Source organism: Peromyscus maniculatus, chromosome 9 (genome assembly GCF_049852395.1).
Source record: "Peromyscus maniculatus bairdii isolate BWxNUB_F1_BW_parent chromosome 9, HU_Pman_BW_mat_3.1, whole genome shotgun sequence".
Taxonomy (NCBI): Eukaryota; Metazoa; Chordata; class Mammalia; order Rodentia; family Cricetidae; genus Peromyscus; species Peromyscus maniculatus.
The window spans coordinates 77,620,515-77,639,652 of record NC_134860.1 but is presented as its reverse complement, the minus strand read 5'-3'; the positions used below and the strand labels follow the sequence as shown (position 1 = coordinate 77,639,652).

Genomic DNA, 19,138 nt, shown 5'->3' with positions numbered 1-19,138 from the left:
GCCTATGGCCGGATACCTTGCTTGTAGAGGGTAGGGGCTTGGTCCTGACTCAACTGAATGTACCAGGCTTTGCTGTCCCCCCATGGGAAGACTTACCCTTTTGCAGGAGGGGGTAAGAGGAAGGCAGGGCGGGGAGCAGGAGGAGAAATGAGAGGGGTATCTATGGTTGGTATGTAAAATGAATGAAAAAAATTTTAATTAAAAAAAAAAAGAGTTGCCATGGTCATGGTGTCTCTTCACAGCAATATAACACTAAGGCATGCCTGTCTGCAGGAAGCCATGCTAGCCTCCTACGCTAGAATATTTCTTTACCCTAAACAGAACACTGTACATGAAAACTGTTGGTGACTGAGAGGCTCATTAGCTTCAGAACATCTAAGATTTGGCTGTTTCAGCAACAACTTTGAATAGATCATTGAACTCTTCTTCTCTAGAATATTCCTGAAAGGATCTCTGAGTTACTCATGACTTGGGAGAGGATTTGTCATGATCTCTGTTAGAATAGCTTGAGATGTCCTTAAGAACAGCATTAACAGGTGCTCATATTTCCCAGATTGCATACTGGAGTATGAGGTTGTGCCCATCTATCATTTGGTCCAATTACCAATGCCTTCAGCTCTGCTTCCTTAATCTAGTCTCAAAAGGACAGTCAGTGTAGTGCATATAAAAGATAAATCAGATCATACCACTCTGACTTCAAAATCGTTCCACGGTTCTTCCTTTCACACACAATTAAAGTCCTTATTAGTTTCTGACCGAGACTGAAAGCTCTTACCCCAATATGCCTCTGTGATCTTATCTGAGTACTCCCTGCCTGTTCCCTGACCCCTCCTTGCTGTCCCATGAACACACCAGGCATTCTTCTGACTTAAGTCTTTGAACAAGCTGTTCTCACTGCCTAGGGAGTTTTTCTGCTAGATGTCCACAGTTAAATCTTTCGCTTCCTGTTGTAAATCAGCTTTGTTCATTTTTCTGTATTCACAACATGACTTTGCCTGTCTTTTAATCAAGAAGCAGAATCATAGCAGGGTGTGGTAGCTCAGACCTACAATTCCAACACTGAGGAGGCGGAGGTAATAACACTGCCTCAAGTTCAAGGCCAACCTGAGTGACAGTCCAAGCTTCTGTCTCCATAAGAAAGGCCAGAAAGATGAACTCAACCTCATCATGCAGTTGGGATAACCAAGTTAACAAGGCGAGGCTCCGAGTCAGGTGTGTGGGAGCGCCCCCTTCCTCTCTTTTCATCTCTCCTCCTTTCCTTCCCTCTCCTCCTCCTTGCCCTCCCTACCCATCGTTTTGAGATGGCATATCTCTATGCAGCCCTGGCTGTCCTGGAACTCCGTATGTGGACTGCCTTCTCTCGCTGCTGCAGCCACTTCTGTCGCTATTGAACTAGGAATACCTCATGGAGAAAGGGTTAGTGATGTGTGTAACGCCACCCTAGAATATGTGTCTAGTCCCAGCTAAGTTGGCCCAAACGGGATTACTTAGTCAAGCAACACAAATATGTGATTATTATCTAGCTGCTCAAAAATTATGACTTGTCCTATGCCGTGGCCCACACACCCACAAAAATAACTAAATACATTATGATTTGTCTATAGTCACATGGTTAGAAAATATAAACCCTGATTTAAAAAGCCCATTATCAAGCCAAAATCTCTGACCTTTCTGTAACATCTCAAAATTTTAAAACCCTCAAAAATATTTTCAATTAAAAAAAAAAGTGTGTGTGTGTGTGTGTGTGTGTGTGTGTGTGTGTGTGTGTGTGTGATGTGTCACATACCATGGCACACATGCATGTGGGGCAGGGGATTCAAGAACAACTTTCTGAGTCAGGTCTCTCCTTCCACTGTGGATCCCTGGGAATGAACACTAGTTTTCAGACCTGTACACTGTCCCTGGTTAGTTTTTTGGCAACATGATACAAACCATCATTATTTGGTAAGAACGAACTTCAGCTAAGAAAATGCTCCATCAGACTGCCTGTGGGCAAGCCTATGGTACATTTTTTTTGACAGATGATTGATGTAGAAGTTCCCAGCCCACTGTGGGTGGTACCACCCCTCAGCAGGTGGACCTGGGTTGTATAAGAAAACAAATTGAACAAGCCAAGAGGAATAAGCCAATAGGCAGTGTTCCCCCATGACCTCTGCTTCAGTTCCAGCCTCAAATTCCCTTCAAGATGAACTGTGATGTGGAAGTACCGTTCAAATAAACCTTTTCCTCCTCAAGTTGCTTTTGGTAATGGTGTTCTTCACAGCAAGAGAGACCTAACTAGGATACACGTAAGGGCTGCTATCCACTGAGCCTTCTCACCAGCATGAGTTTGAACTTTAGAATTTAGTTTACACAACCTCAGGAGGCCTTCCCGTATTTAAGGGCCGCTGTCCTCTTCTGTGGCACCTTCTAGGTGGTTGGCTGTGTTGCAGTGAAGCTGAGTATCTCTTTCTCTAGCCACTGGCTGTCATCAACTCACTGAAGTGAACAGTGAACGCAAGCTTCATTCTTTCTACGAGAAGCGCATGGCCACAGAAGTAGTTGTTGGTGCTCCGGGTGGAGAGCAGGAGGGTTATGTGGTCTGAATCAATGGTAGAACCACAAACACTGTTTTCCTATGAAGCAAAGTATCTTGATCTGGGGCAGAGTGTGCCTGTTGTTGAGTGAGGGCCACTGTTATAGAACAGAGGTTTTCAACCTGTGGGTCATGACCCTTTTGGGGGTCATATATTCTGCATATCAGATACTTATAATACAATTCATAATGGTAGTAAAAATTACTGTTATGAAGTAAGAATTAAATAATTTTATAGTTGGGCATCACCACAGTACGAGGAACTGTATTAAAGAGTCACGGCATTAGGAAGGCTGAGATCCACTGTTATAGACCAAGGAGAACTGAAGTACAAGTCTGTTTGAGTTTGCATTGTGGATGTTAATCTAAGTGTTATTGTTTTGGGGGGAAGAAGGATATGCTGGGACCAACAGATACTAGGGTGTGATATTACTGTTGGCAGCTGGGGCCCAAAAGAGCTAGCAGAATCCAAAAGCTTTTCAATCTCTCTAAAGATGATGATGTCTGCCAATATGCTATCAGAAAGTCCTTAAAGAGAGCCAAAGCACCCAAGATTCACATGTGTAGTGGTTTGAATGAAAATGGCCCCACAGGCCCATAGGGACTGGCACTATTGGGAGATGTGGCCTTTTTGGCCTTTTTGGCACTATTGGAGTAGGTGTGGTGTTGTTGAAGGAAGTGTGTCACTGAGGGCAGGGTCTGAGATCTCAGAAGCTCAAGTCAGGCCCAGCGTGTCTCATTCTCTTTTCCTGCTGCCTGCTGATCCAGATGTGGAAATCTCAGCTCCTTGTCCAGCACCGTGTCTGCCTGTGGGCCACCACGTTTCTTTCCCACCATGATGATAACAGATTAAACTTCTGAACTATAAGCCACCTCCAGTTAAACATTTTCCTTTGTAAGAGTTGCCATGGTCATGGTGTCTGCACAAAAATAGAAACCCTAAGACAACATGTCCTACAACACAAATGCTGACATATTGCTCTGAAAAAACAACACACCAAGAAAAATGAGGAGGCTGCAGAATATGCTAAACTCGTGGCCAAGAAAATGAAGGAAGCCAAAGAAAACCACCAAGAACAGATTGCCAAGAGATGTCAGCTGTCCTTGCTGAGCTCTTCTACTTCTAAGTCTCAGTCCAGTCAAAAACAAGTCTTTGAATAACAAATAAATGAAGACATAGGAAAATATGCAAGAATAATCTGCTACAAGGATTTAGTATTGACAGTTATAACATAATGAAGAAGTTCCCAGAACTCACGTCCCTTTCTGCCTCTGCTATCATGTCTGCACCACCTTTAGTCCTCATCCTTCGAGATTCTGCCGAAGTCCATCAGAAGTGTGGAAGTACAGAGAAGTCTTTAAATATATATATATAGCCAACAATTTCACACTCATGCTAATATTTTTAATATTTCTCTATCACAATTAGACATAAATGTTAAAAACAAAAGCACCATAAGAAAACACAAATCAACATTTATACACTAATTGGTAAGGAATATCTTTCTAGATATATTAAAAGCAGAAAAAAAAAGTAAAGGAATGACATTTGACTGTATAAAATCTTACAAATACCTTTGTTGGGTTTTCCAAGACAGGGTTTCTCTGTGTAGCCCTGGCTGTCCTGGAACTTGCTCTGTAGACCAGGCTGGCCTCAAACTCACAGAGATCGGCATAGCTCTGCCTCTGGAGTGCTGGTACTAAAGGCCTGTGCAAATATCTTAACCTAAGCTAAACCAAAGGGGAATAAACAACAACAACAACAAAGTCTTAAATACATGTATTTCAAGTAGCTTATACATCCGTCTAAAATCGGCAAACTCTGTACTTCAAAAACTAAAAACTAGGTATTAGAGATGTGGCTCCATGGTTAAAGGCACTGACTGCTCTTGCGGAGGACCCAGGTTGGGTTCCCAGCACCCACATGGCAGCTTATAATCGGCTGTAACTCTAGTTCCAGAGGATTCAACCCCCTCTTCTGGTCTCTGCAGGCACCAGGCACATGTGTGGTGCAGCAAAGCCACTCACACACATTAAGTTAAAAAAAAAAAAAAAAGACAAGACAAGACAAGACAAGACAAGACAAGACAAGACAAGACAGACAGACAGACAGACAGACAGACAGACAGACAGAAAGGAAGAAAGAAAGAAAGAAAGAAAGAAAGAAAGAAAGAAAGAAAGAAAGAAAGAAAGAAAGAAAGAAAGAGAAAGAAAAAGAAAGAGCCAGCGCTCAGGGCGCACGCCTTTAATCCCAGCACTCAGGAGGCAGAGTCAGGCGGATCTCTGAGTTCGAGGCCAGCCTGGTCTACAGAGTAAGTTCCAGGACAGCCAGGGCTACACAGTGAAACACTGTCTTGAAAAACAAAACAAATAAATGAATAAAAATAAATCTTAAAAAAAAACCCAAAATAAATAAAACAAATCCTAGGGCTGAGGGGTAGGCATCTTAATAGATAAAGTCTTTACCTACCATTCACAATGCTATGGGTTTGGTACCTAGCATTGCATAAACCTGGCATAGCAACACACACCTGTAATCCCAGCACTGAAGAGGCTGAGGCAGGAGGATTGCAGCAACTGTGAGGCTCACCTGGATTACACAGTGAATTCTAGGCCAACCTAGACTATTGAAGAAGATTGTCTCAAAAGGCCAGATGGTAAGGAGAAAAGGCAGTGAGCTGGGAAGACAGCTCACTGGCTAGGAGTGTGGACCTGAATTCAGTGTCCAGCGCCACCCTCCAACCCACAGTCGACAAATAAATAAATGCAATTAAAAGTACGATAAGCACATATCCTAAAATATTAATGATAAACTCCAGAAGGTAGGCATATGAGTGCTCATACAATTTCCACTTGGCTATATGTTAAAAATTTTTCATAATAAAATCAGAACTTTAAAAACCAATTCATCAAATAAAATTATCTTAATAAAAAAAGAAAGTATAGGACATGAATACACTTCCCACAAGAAATGCGGCCAAGCACAAGATCCTCATTCCGACAGTCTCAGAGTGAGTACACAAGAACAATACCATGTTTCACCCACTAAATTAGCAGAAAGTCAAATGATCACAGAGGGCAAGAGAGAAACAAATGCTCTCATTCTCTCAAGAAGAGCAAAGAATATCATTCCAGAAGGCAACTTCACAGTCAAAATACCCCAAAGTGTTTGTGTGTTACCAACAGTTTCAATCCTAGAAACTCTAACAAAATATATACACAAAGATATAGAAAGATTCATGGCATTGTTCAAAGTAATAAAACATTTACAAACAACTGTTGTATCAATCAGGAACTATTAAAAATTATGTCCCATTATATGGAATGTCTCATTATTATTCAGTTATTAAACATGACTGTCTTGGGGTGGGGAGATAAAGTGGTTGGTGAAGTGTCCCTATCCAAGCATAAGGACCTTATCAGACACCAGTTTCCACGTAAGAGAATGCCAGATGCATCTATGCATCTGTAACCCCAGTACTGATAGGCTGGGAGGAGAAAGGCTTAGTTAGGCCAATCTAACTGAATCAATAAGCTCCAGCCTCAGTAGGAGACCCTGTCTCAAAAAACAAGGTAGAGTGGGCTGGAGAGTGGTTAAGAGCATGTGCTGCCCTTCCAGAGTGCCAGAGTCTGGCGGTTCCCAGCCACATTCCAGATCCACAGGGCCAACACCTCTGGCCTTAGAGGGCAACCACACTAGCTCGCTCTCTCTCTCTCTCTCTCTCTCTCCTCTCTCTCTCTCTCTCACACACACACACACACACACACACACACACACGCACGCACGCACGCGCGCGCGCACGGGCGCACGCGCGCACACGCACACACACACACACACAGAAAAAATAATAAAACTAATTTTTTAAAGAATCCTTTAAAAAATACTAAGATAAAAAAAAAGATGACACAATATTGACAGTCTATACACACAGAGAGACTACATACATGTAAACACCAAAAGAGTGACTGTCTATATAAAGTGGCATAGATATGAAAAGGTGATAAATTCAGGTGACATAGATATTAAAATGGTATAGGTGACTGCGGAGTCAGCATTTATACAAGTATGATCTCTGAGTGGTGAAATTAATGATCAACGAAAGTCAGCAATAGTATGCTTTGTTTAGTCAGATTTTGATCTGTATTTGTTATCCAGTAACTAAGCATCAACTCTGTACCATACACTGTTTCAAAACACATCAGTTTACCTGTAGACTGTGATGAACCATTCAGGCATGGCCCCTTGTCCATACAAGAAGAAAGTTAATAGAGTGACCCAGAAAGTGACCAAGAGAGTCTACCTCAGAGATAGCAACAGCCTCTGATGACCACTGACCTGAGTAATGATGGGACATTCTGATACAGAGCCTGAGAAGGAGGGTTATTAGCAGAGAGATTACAGTAGTCCAAAGGCAATGGGGTCTGAGGAAGCTCCTCAGGATGCAGAGAGGTGAGGGACGTGCCCAACGGAACACACACCACTCATAACCAGGGAGAGGGGTCAAGCTAGTTTCACCTCTCTGTGTGTGAAGGGGGTAAGACAAGGTTTTCTGAATTCTAGGATGGCCTTGAAAGCTGAGCATGGTGGCACCCACTGTAAGCTCTGAATTTATGGGGTAGAAGTAGTAGGATCATGAGTTCAAGGTCATCTTCTAACTATAGCAATAGCTTCCCAAAGTTAAAAGCAGCCAACACTTGGAGAACCGTCTTGTATTACTACAACAGTGGTCTAGGTTCTTTCTCAGTTTTTCTTGCCAGGTCTCCTGGACACTCAACACTTAGTTCCAGACTCTCCCTGGGCAAATCTATCCATTTCTAGGGCTTCAAACTGATATGACATATAAATGTAAAAGTCATTAGTGTTCAATTATCTGAATCGCTTAAAGTTACCCTTTCCTTACATGTTGCCAAGTCAACAGGCCACAGGGGTGATCAACATATCACCTTGACAAATATAACTTCATCTTTTCAGCACTCAAGTATGGGTTAAGTAGGTCACTTGTGGGCTGGAGAGATGACTCAGGGGTAAGAGCACTGGCTGTTCTGCCAGAGGACGTGGGTTCAATTCCCAGCACCCACATGGCAGCTCACAACTTTCTGCAATTCCAGTTTCAAAGGACCTTATACCCATGGCAAAACATCAATGCAGATAAAATAAAAATAAGTAAATTTTACAATGTAAGTAATTTGTATTTAAAGGCTAGAAAAAAGAACAAAAAAGAGCACACATTTTTTTCCTTGCTCCACCCCCCCCCCCATCCTACTTCTGCACTCCCTATTTTGTTGTTGATTTTTGAGACCGGGTCTTTCTCAGTATCCGTCATTGTCGGTCGCCCCTCATCACGTCACCCCTCATCACGAACTACAGGGCCTACAATTCCTTGTATGTTCTGATATTTGGCATCCTGATCTCTCTGTGTATCTTTTCTTCCCCCAAACAGGGTCTCCACAAGGTCTGGAGACAACCCAGGCTAGTCATTCATCGACTGACAGGCAGTTGGGTCATTTACACCAATGCTGTCATAAACATTGGCATATAAATACCTCCATGAGATAATCCACTTTTTGAGGAAATCAGTATACATTCTCAGTAACAAAACACAAAGCTCAAAATTTCACCAACAGCTGCTACTTTCCGTTTTATAGTAGCTGTCTTGGAGAGGGTGCACTAGCAAATTACCTCTTATGTAAACTTAGTAAAAGCCTTTTGTCTATAACTTCATGGTTAAACACACTCTAAAAACATGCTTGATAAACTAAGAACGTTTCTAGTAAGTATTGATAATGCAAAGAAATGAAGTCCATCAATGAACAATTTTAAAGGACAATAAAATTATGGTTCATGTGAATGGTACAAACTGGGAACACAACATTCTTAGTCATCTCTAAAATTCCCAGATAGGGCCAGGCAGAGGTGGTGCACGCCTTTAATCCCAGCACTCGGGAGGCAGAGCCAGGTGGATCTCTGTGAGTTTGAAGCCAGCCTGGTCTACAGAGCGAGATCCAGGACAGACACCAAAATTACACAGAGAAACCTTGTCTTGAAAACACAAAAACAAAACAAAAAATTCCCAGACGGGCCACCACCAGTGCTGCCTGGAGTTCTTAGTGAAGCCAATATCCTGCGTCCCATCAGGACACCCTCTCACAGCACCCTCCATCAAGGGGCACCTTCCCCATCAACCTTAGCTCATGGCCTTCCTGTCGGGCCCTTCCATCCACTTCAGCTCTGGTAACTACACACTGGACACAGCACCAAGGCCCTGTCCTTCCCACTCAACAGTGCGCTGCCGCCCTCGGCACCAAGATATCCTGATAATGCTGGGGAAGCTGGCAACGGCAACAACACTGCAGCCTTGAAAAGTAAAAGATGGTTTTTTTTAATCTGGAAATAGAATCCAAATAACTTCAGAGAACAATAAATGAACACATCCTGTTATTAGAAATGTCCTGGCCTCTGATTCCAAATCTGGAAGAGATTTTTAACCAAAAGAATAAAAAGTTTGAGACAATTTAAAGACTTCTTAAACTCGAAAATCACTCAGCTAGGAGCACCTGGAGGATCCAAGAGTATGAAAACGTTTTAAATCAAAGATATTTACTTAAGGGCCAGGGAGATGGAGATGCCGGAGACTGGAAGTGACTTTCTCATCCCCAAGCCTGGAGACCCAGGGTTTGGAAGAACACTGACTCCCAAAAGCTGTCACCTGACCTACACACTCACGGGAACATGTACACTCACAAAATAAAACAAAAATGTAAAAACAAACAAGGGAATTAGAATAAAAGGTATTTCCTTAATAGTAGGTAGTTTATATTTTAAAAAAAATGTTAAAATTCATATTTAAATTTTACTAAATAATTATCTCCTTACAAAAATTCCAAATTATCTATGCTAGAATTACTTTTCAAAGGAAAAAAACCTTTAATTATCTACATGGATGAAAAGAGAGCTATGAAAAGTAAAAGGCACACTGCTGCAGCCAGTGCTGTGTGACTAAAGACAGAAGCAGAGAGAACCCAAGTGTGTTAGCTTAAACGGTAACTAAACACTGGAGTTTTACAGATTGTCATCTACAATTTCTAACAGCATAATAGCAAACACACACACACACACACACACACACACACACACACACACACACACACTCCTCAGAACTCACATAAAAAGGTCTGTGGGATTCGACTCCAGAAAGTTGTCTTTTAACCTCCACACATGAAGCATGGCAGGCATATCCTTCCCATCCCTCAGAACAATTAAAAATCAAAAAATTTAAAATACGTATGAGAGTATGCCTTTTAAACCTCTGTAAGCACCTGCTTTTGCCTTTTGGATGGCAGTAAAGGGTCACAGGCCACACTTATCTCTCTGGGTCTGCTGCCCACAGTGGTCTCTAGCACAGCTCAAGTGATACAAATCTGCCTTGGAAGCTGGTTGACTTCACTCACTTAAATTTGTACATTTTAAACACAGGCTACTTCACTTGAAATCAAAAGTTATTTATTGACTGTAAAATAGAAGATATGCACCTGGCCAAAAAAAAAAAAAAATTGTGAAACATCACCTACAATCCCACAGTTACTTTGGTGCAGTTAAAACTGAGCATTTAAACCTATTACCATGAGCATCTTGCCACACTTCAGAAAAACTGAGTCAGAAATATTTAAATATCAAAAATTATTAACACTTAGATTGCAGTTACTCCAGGAACAACAGAAGGCCGAGTCAGTCCCAAGTACCTTATAGGACAAGGTTACAAGGAATCCTTCAGCTAACCTCATCAGTGTGGATTTCAGAACACTCAACAATCACTGGCCTAGAACGTCACTCCAGCCCACTCGAACTTTATTCAAACTTCAGTAGGTAGTGACACAATTTCAACACCAATTGACTATACCCCACCCATCCTGACACCTCAGGGAATTCAAGCATGTAAGCAATTTACGACATGATCACTGTAAACAGCTCATGTGCTGAGAAAGTTATTTTGTACAGTCCAGGCCTGAGCCATTTCCTGAGCCGCAGAAGCAAGTGAGTCTTTTCCAATCCCATTTCATTTTTATTTTAACTCAGTTTGCCGTGGTTTTATTTGAAAGCAGACTGTTATTTTAAAAAATAACATATAATATTCAAACTCATTTACGTTAAGTACTATTAAGGTCATCCAAAACAAGGGAGAATTTTTACCCACACCAAAAAAAAAAAAAAAAAATAGGAAGAAGCCACATTCATTTAAGGGGAAAAAAGGTCTAGATTGCAATTCCATATATACTATAAAATATTACTTGAAAATAAATCAGTATCTGAACTATAGAATGAGAGCCTATCTTAAAACAAGAAAAAAAAAATCAGTACAAGTTTAAACACAGCACGGTGTTTTGTTGTTGTTTATTTTTTTTCAAGACAGGGTTTCTCTGTGTAACAGCTCTGGCTGTCCTGGAACTCACTTTGTAGACCAGGCTGGCCTCGAACTCACAGAGATCTGCCTGCCTCTGGTTTCCGAGTGCTGGGATTAAAGTTTGTGCCACCACCTCCATGGCTGCCTGGCACCACAATGTATTTTTAAAAAACAAAATGTGAGCAAGACGGTGGCTCTCACCTATAGTCCCAGAGTCGGGAAGCTAAGTCTGTAGGACTACTTCAAAGCCAAGGCCAGCCAGGGCTACAAAGTGAGCTCCAGGCTAGCCTGGGCTAGACATAGATAGACCCTGTCTGTCTCAAAATACAAAAACAACATACACCCAATAAAATAAATTAAAGCACAAACTTATTAAGTTTCTGGTGCAAAGACTCTAAACAGCATGCTTGAATTTCTTCACAACCTTTTTATAGTTTTGTTTTGTTTGTTTGGTTGGTTTTGGCTTTTCTAGACAGGGTTTCTCTGTAGCTTTGGGAGCCTGTCCTGGACTAGCTCTGTAGACCAGGGTAGCCTGGAACTCACAGAGATCCGCCTGCCTCTGCCTCCAGAGTGCTGGGATTACAGGTGTGCGCCATCACCGCCCGCTTGTTTGTTATTTTAAGACAGGGTCTCACTATGTAGCTTTGGCTGGCCTAGAGCCCTCTATGTTGACCAGACTGGCCTCAACTCACAGAAATCCACCTGCCTCTGCCTTCTGAGTGGTGAGCTTAAAGACATGTGGCACCATGGCTGGCCCTCGCAGCCTTTTTAAACCTATTATATTTGGGTTCCCTTTATTTAGAAGCCTCAGAAGACAAACTTTAAGCTTACTATTTAATAAGTTGGACCACGTACACAAGATACAAGAGCTGTTGCCAGTTATCAAATAGCTAATTTCAAATGAATGAGGCTTTCCTTTTGTTTCTGGAGGTCTTAGTTCTAAATTAAATGTCCACAGGGTGGCAGTGTCCTAGTCTGTACTTGGTTGCTGAAGCAAATTTGTGGTATTCAAAAAGCAACTCACCTCATAAACATACAGAGATGTGTAGTAACAATGTGATCCACTATGAGCAGAAACTGCCTGTTCTATGAACGACGAAACATGCACTTAATTTCCCCCTTTCTCTTCAGGGTATTTACTTTCTGACGTCTCAATATTCCCTGCAGCCCAGCCTTTGAACCTGGGCTCTCTGTTAGGCTGTGACCACCCTACTTAGTCAGGGAGAGACCAGAAGCAAGCAGAGAAACCAGCTTGTCGCTGCACGGCAAGCCAGGCCCAGACTGTGGTCCAGGGAAAGCGCGGGCGAGAGCAGAAACAGCAGAGAGAGGAAGGTGTGGATGGACACCACAGCCACAGCTCTCCAGTTGACCCTGCACAGGGCTATCCGATTCATTGCATTAGCTCATATTACCAGAAACTCATTTTCCTAGCAAAGTCAATTCCCTTGGCCCCAAATCCCAGAACTTCTCAAAATCTCCAGAAGATTCCCAGCATGAATTGTTCTCATGTAACTTGGCTTTCAGACAGTCAAATGCTTCCTGGACGCTCACGGATGCCATGCACTGCTCCAGGTCTGGAGAGAAAGGAAAAGCAAGTCCAAGTCCCCAGTGCGGGGTCACCCTGCTGACAGTTCGGAGACAGGGCAAAGCCTAACTCCACAGGCAGGTGGTGGGGTTCCTCCAACAAGTGTGGGCTAGAAACCCCAGGGGCTGAGCCGGGTGGCCAGCAGGCAGGCAGCAGGACTCCCAGAACTCTGACCTCACTCCCCGCTGACCCTATCTGCTCTTGCAGCCCGGTTTCCTACTCCTATCCTATTGTACCCACACTTCAGCCCAAATGTGCTCGCCGCTGTTAACGTGCTCTGCTCCTGTCCGCTTCCTCCACATGCCTGGTCCCCCACCCCCTCTGAATCATGAGGGCCTAGCTATCTTCAGTGCCCTTCCCAAGGGCTGCTTCCTCCACCGCCTCCCACAGACCCTGGTGGGAACCTTAGAGATCTTTTCGGGGTTAGTCTGAGCCTTCCTCACACTACACATTGTACTCACTCGAAGACTTGACAACGTTCATGGATTACTTAAAGCGTGTGCTGCATTTATTAGAACAACCTAGAAATACTTTCACTTATCAATTCTTTCATCGTTATTTTAAAATAGGTAATGTCTAAATGGCAAGCATATGTAGAGATAAAATATTCCATAGGCTTTTTTTTTTTTTGCTTCAATCTTTTTTAATAGTGTTGCCAGCATGTAACAACTTAGGAAATAAAGTATACAACTCCATGCTTTTCTGTATATTTACAGAGTTATGTAATCATCAATAAAATCTAGTTTTAGAGTCTTTCATGTACCTTAAATATAACTGCATTAGGAGGTACCCTCTCTCCCGTCTCTCCTCCACTTCAGAGCAAACACTGATCTCTTCATAAAACTGCCTACTGTGGGCATTTTATACAAATGGAATTCACAACACAACAAAACAGGGCCTGGCTGGCCTAGAACCCACAGAGACCTGCCTGCCTCTAACTCACAAGTGCTAGGATTAAAGGCATGTGTCACCACCACACGGGGCTGCAAAATGTGGTCTTTAATACCTCGTTTTACAAGGCACCAGGCGTGGTGGTGCTCACCTTTAGTCCCAGCACTGGGGAGGCAGAGGCAGGCAGATCTCTGTGAGTTCGAGGTCAGCCTGGTCTACAGAAAGAGTCCTACGACAGCTAGGGCTACATAGAGAAACCCTGTCTTGAAAAACAAAACAAAACAAAACAGAACAACAAAAAATAAAAAATAAAAAAAACCACTACCTAGTTTCTTTCACTTAGTATAATATGCTTGAACTCGTTCATATTTGGTATAGACCATCATGCTATGCCTTGGAACTGCCAGCTAGTGTTCCATTACACAGTTATGCATTAACATCTGATGGATCCTTGGGCCATTTGCTATGAACATTTACATGCAAGTTGTAACTGAGGCATGTATTTTCACTTCTGGGGGCTCCTATATCTACTATTTTGGGGAACTGCCAAACTGTTCTAACTGACTGTACCATTGTACATGAGCATCAGGAGTGAGTGAATGTGGTTTCAACTCGGTGGTATAAACTGATCTCAGTATGCAATGTCCTCATCCTCACAGAACTACTACACGGATGAAATAAGATAAAATAAACTGTGGGGGACAGGGGTATGAGAGATGGCTCTGGGCTTAAGAGCGTGTGTTGCTCTCAAGAGGACCCAGGTTCAGTTCCTAGCACCCAGCGGTGACTTACAACCATCCTAACACCTGCTCCAAGGGAATTCCATGCCCTCTTCTGACCTCTGTGGACATGCAGCACCCTCGAGATACACATGCATGCAGACAGACAAGGTGCTCATACACATAAAACAATCTTGCTTAAAATTTTAAAAGGGGCCTGTGAAATGGCTGAAAGGCACCTGCTACCATGGTGACAACCCAAGTCTGATCCCACATGGTGGTCCACATGGTGAAGGAAGGGAAGTGAGTCCTATAAGTTGTCCTTTGAAGAGGGAGGGAGGGAGGGAGGGAGGGAGGGAGAAAATATGAATAAATATTTTTTTTTAATTTTAAAAAGACAAATTAACCACAGTAAAAAGCAAACAAGGAAAAAAGAATGAACAAACAAGGTTAATTAACCAGAAGGTAACTGAAAAGAGAGAGTCTACCTAATGTGACCAGAAAAAAAAGACCTCTCTGAGAAAGCAAGGTGGACCTGAGATGTTGAGAGTTGGAAGCAGAAAAACAAGTTTTGTATGGTGATGGTGCATGCCTTTAATCCCAGCACTCTGGAGAGCTCTGAGTTCGAGGCCAGCCTGTTCTACAGAACGGGTTCTAGGACAGCCAAGGCTACACAGAGAAACCCTGTCTCAAAAAACCAGGGGAAAAAAAAAAGAACGACAATTCAGAAGCACATTCAAGAATCAACAAGAAAGCCAATGGTAGCTGAAATGTAGTAAAATGGCAGAGGGGCAGGTGAAGAGGGAGGTCAGCCGAGGCCATGGGACAGTGGGAGGCCGCTGAATTCTCCTAACTCACTCACCCTGTCTCCTACTGTCTTGTGGGTGCATCAACACAGGTGTGCTCACCCTTCACTGAGCTTCCAGGCATCTGACTGCACCTGACAGTAGCAATGGTAAACAGACTGCTGGGGGAATTAGCTATGAGTGTCTAGAAAGAACGTTTCAGGCACCACTGGCGATAGCCTTTGGTTTAAAAGACACAATTGCTGGGGAATATTATTTTAAGGTGTGTTACTTTTGTTTATGTTGCATTTATTTAATCTGTGAAGCTGTGTTACTTTGTCTGTCTAAAACACCTGATGGTCTAATAAAGAACTGGATGGTCAATAGCAGGACAGGAGAAAGGGTAGGCGGGGCTGGCAGGCAGAGAGAATATATAGAAGGAGAAATCTGGGGAAAAAAAAGAAGTAGCCAGAGGGGCCAGCCAGCTACACAACCAGCAACAGAGTAAGAAAGAAATGTGTGCAGAAATAGAGAAAGGGAAAAGCTGGCAAGAAACAAGCCAAGCTAAGGCTGGGCGTTTATAATTAAGAATAAGCCTCCATGTGTGATTTATTTGGGAGCTGGGTGGTGGGGCCCCCCAAAGAGCAAAAAGACCCAAAGAACTAAGAGCTAAAGAACAAACAACAACACACAACCTGAAGCAAGAATCTTCACGGATTTTATGACTGTATCTTCCCAACTATTCAGGAATTATCAAGGTCTGGCAAAGGACACTCACTGTAAATCACTCTCATAATTTAAACCTATTTCTCATTCCAAGTCTAATTAATTGCTTTTCCATTTCATTAATTTGAAAATATTCAACTCCTAACCCTAAAACCTACAGGCGCAAACTATTCTACATGCTCCTATATTGCTTGAGTCTTTTGAAGCAAGATTTCTTTTTTCACCTAACATAACTACAGTCAAGCTTTTCAAAGGGACAAAGCTGGGTGTGGCAGAACACATCTGCTAACCTGGGCTATGACAAAGAGAATCCATCTTAGAATAACACCACAAACCAAAGAGACAAAAATGTTTTTAAAACTTTCCTGATCTAAAGGTCACTTCTTGATGGGGGGGGGGGGGGAGAAGAACCTGTAACCTAGTCAAAACGACCGAGTTTGAAATCCCTGCCTTTCCTCTTGGTCGGCCACCATCTCCCTCCAGGGATCATGCGCCTGCCAACCAGACTTGCTGCTAGCCTCCTGGTCCTCGGCTCCCCCACACCTCAGACTTTATGACTTACATTACCCACTGGGAGAAATCCAACCAGTTCTTCAGGGTGCGAGGCAAATGCTCTCCGTTCCTGCCCCTCCCTGAGCCGATCCTCCACCTCGCCTCCTGCTCCAGGAGCAATTCCACAACTCAGAAGCTGCCTGACCATCCCACCTGGCCCAGAGCTAGCCAGAGGACGTCTGTATGTCAGGTAGGAGTACTGTCACCCTGCCTCGCCCCAGATACGCTAGTGTGCCTTCCTGCAATCCTTTACGATTCAGTTTATGATAGCATGCGTTTTAGTGCCCGCCAAGTCCTTGCAGAACTTAAACAAAACAGGGGTTTTCTTCCAAACCTGGAATGCAGTCTTTAGTGCCCGGTTCTTAATGATCCAACACACGAAAGTTTTAAAATGTTCTACTCCCGTTACCTATTCAAGATCTACCTAAACTCAGTGAAACTGATGTTGTGGAGAATCTAGGGAACTGCAGGGACATTTAGAGCACTCACTGCTCTGCAGAGATGGGGTTCGATTCCCCAGCACTTCAGTTCCAGAGGATCTGACACACTCTCCTACCTCCCTAGGCACCAAGGCACACATGGTGCACATGCAAGCAAAACATACATGCACAAAAAAAAAATCTTAATTAACCATTTTTTTTTTTAAAAAAAAATCTAGTCAGACCTGGTGCCACATACCTGTCATCTGAGCACTGAAGAGACAGGAAGATCAAGAGTTCAAGGTTATTCTCATCACCACAGAGATTCTGAGGCTACGCTGGGCAACATGAGAAGATGTTTCAACCTGCCCTCCTTACCCCAAGCCCCAGAAGAATCTAAGCTAGGCCTTGAGGCATATGACTGTAACCCCACTGCTTGAAAGGCAAAAGGAGAATCACCAATCCCAGGACTCTGGGCTCCTAATGACTTCTAGGCCATCTTGAGCCACATGGCAAAACCATGCTTGATAATGACGATGAAGATAATAGAACGCAGAACTTAGGGCTCTAGAGCCGTAACACACCGACGGTCAAAGACCTCCATCCACACTGTCCCACAGCTAACCGCAGGAGCCAAAATGTAACTCTATCCCCCACTGCCCACAAACCTGAATCGCCTGAACATCAGGAAGCTCAAAACATCTGCGGGGGGGGGGGGGGGGGGGGTGTGTTTAACCCTGACATGGGTAACCGCTTGACTAGTTAACAAGATTTTAAATGTTTGCTATCGGGGTGTTCTAGTCTTAATTTTTACGAGGAAGGGCTAATTAAGGATTACTTAATCACACAGATCACATTAACAGTTATTTTCAAACTCAGCTGTGCCAGTGAAGGGTATAAAATATTCTGGGACCACACCAACAACCAAAACTTCTGCTTGGCAATGGCTCTGACCAGAAACGCATCCGCGGGAGTCAGTTTTTCCTTATTTGTGCCCAAAGGCCCAACAGACTAAACACCGCAGCTGCCCCAATTTTCTAATTTCAACTTGCATTTAAGATAACGCTTTTGTTTCGTTTTTTCAGCTCTCGGGCTGCTGACACAGCTGGGCCCCTTCTTTGTAATAAACACAGGGCTTCTATATTTAAAAGTACAGTGCAACTTTGTTTTAACATCCCCTCCCCGGTCTCCGGGCTAATTTTTCTGTCTTCCAAAGCTCCACCTCCACCCCATGATTTTTTTTTTTTTAATCAGTGACGCTCCCAAGAGCCTCCCGGAAAGTGGAGTCTGTTCTTTAAAGACATCTCATCACAGTGGCATTTCTCTTCTCCGCAGCTTGTGGTGCGTTTGAAGAGGGAAAAAAGGAGAGTGACGAGGAGGGAAGAGAGACTTTCTGCAATGGCCTCATCCTGAGGCCGGGGTGCTTAGCGGGGAAGCGGAGGACCCGGCTCGGGTGCACGCAGTGGGGGGGGAATCCCAAGGCCGGGCAGGCGATAAGGAGCGGCGGGGGCCGGCGATAGGGAGCGGCGGGGGCCGGCGAGCCGAGGGGGGTCTGGAGTCACTGTTGACAGTAAGTGGAGCACGGCGGGCGGGCACGCCCCGGCCGGCGGAGTGAGTCCGAAGGGGGCAGCCGAGCAGGGTGTGGGCCCAGGGGGCACCCGGGGGCGGGGCGGGGGGGGGGGAGATAAGGCGAGGCCCGAGTTAATCATCACCTCCCGAGCGCCTGGAAAAGTACGGGCTGAGGGCGGGGAACAGCCTCGGGGACAGCGAGACTCCTCCCGCACCGACCCGGGCGCGGAGGAAGGGGGGGGGGGGGGGGGACGGGACCCGAGCGCAACTCGGCGCAAACCAGCTGCCCGCCGCCGCCCCACGATCGACTCCACGGTTCCTTCCCAAACTCACCCCACACCGACACACAAAGTTAGCCGGATCCCCCTAGAAAAGCTCATCCGTTCCTCCAAACTCCAACCAGGCAATAAATAAGAAAAAACTTACACTGTTCCCATACCGGGAGTCGAACCCGGGCCGCCTGGGTGAAAACCAGGAATCCTAACCGCTAGACCATATGGGAAGTGCTGCGAAGAGCACCGCCGTTACCCACCTGACTAGCGTCAGCCCCGCTGCCGCCGCCTCGGCCGCCGCCGTGCACAGCTCCCGCCCGGCGAAGCCGCCCCCCGCGGCCGCTGCGGTCCCACGCGCGGGGACGAGCCCGACGGACGAGCGGAGCGCGCGGGCGTGGCGGGGACGAGGTGGGGGGGGGGGGGACGGGCGCGGGCCAGCGGCGCGCCTGGACTGGAAAGTTTGGAGGCGAAGCCCAGCAAGCCCGGTGCGGTTCCCGGACCCCGGACCCCGGACCCGGCGGCTGCGCCTTTCTCTCTCTCTCTCTCTCTCTGCCCTCTCAGGTCCCGGGCTGCAGTCCGGTCACAGCGCGAGCCGGGCTAGCGGGCAGAGCCGAGGGCGGCGCCGTCTGTGGGAACAGCTGCGCGC

General features: G+C 44.8%; 1 protein-coding gene and 1 non-coding gene across 5 annotated transcripts in view; both read right to left on the bottom strand.

Annotated features, from left to right (window-relative positions):
* Elf1 (E74 like ETS transcription factor 1) overlaps positions 1 to 19,128 on the bottom strand; it is a 104,040-nt gene extending 84,912 nt beyond the window's left edge. For 3 of the 4 annotated variants that reach the window (XM_076545439.1, XM_076545440.1, XM_076545438.1), the window contains exon 1: positions 18,753 to 19,128. The gene's annotated coding sequence lies outside the window, so the exon portion shown is untranslated. The remainder of the gene's footprint in view (positions 1 to 18,752) is intronic. The other variant, XM_076545437.1, reaches the window with a different exon arrangement.
* Positions 18,651 to 18,722, bottom strand: Trnae-uuc (transfer RNA glutamic acid (anticodon UUC)). The gene has a single exon. It is a non-coding gene; the product is annotated as a tRNA-Glu (tRNA).
* Positions 19,129 to 19,138: the final 10 nt, after the last annotated feature.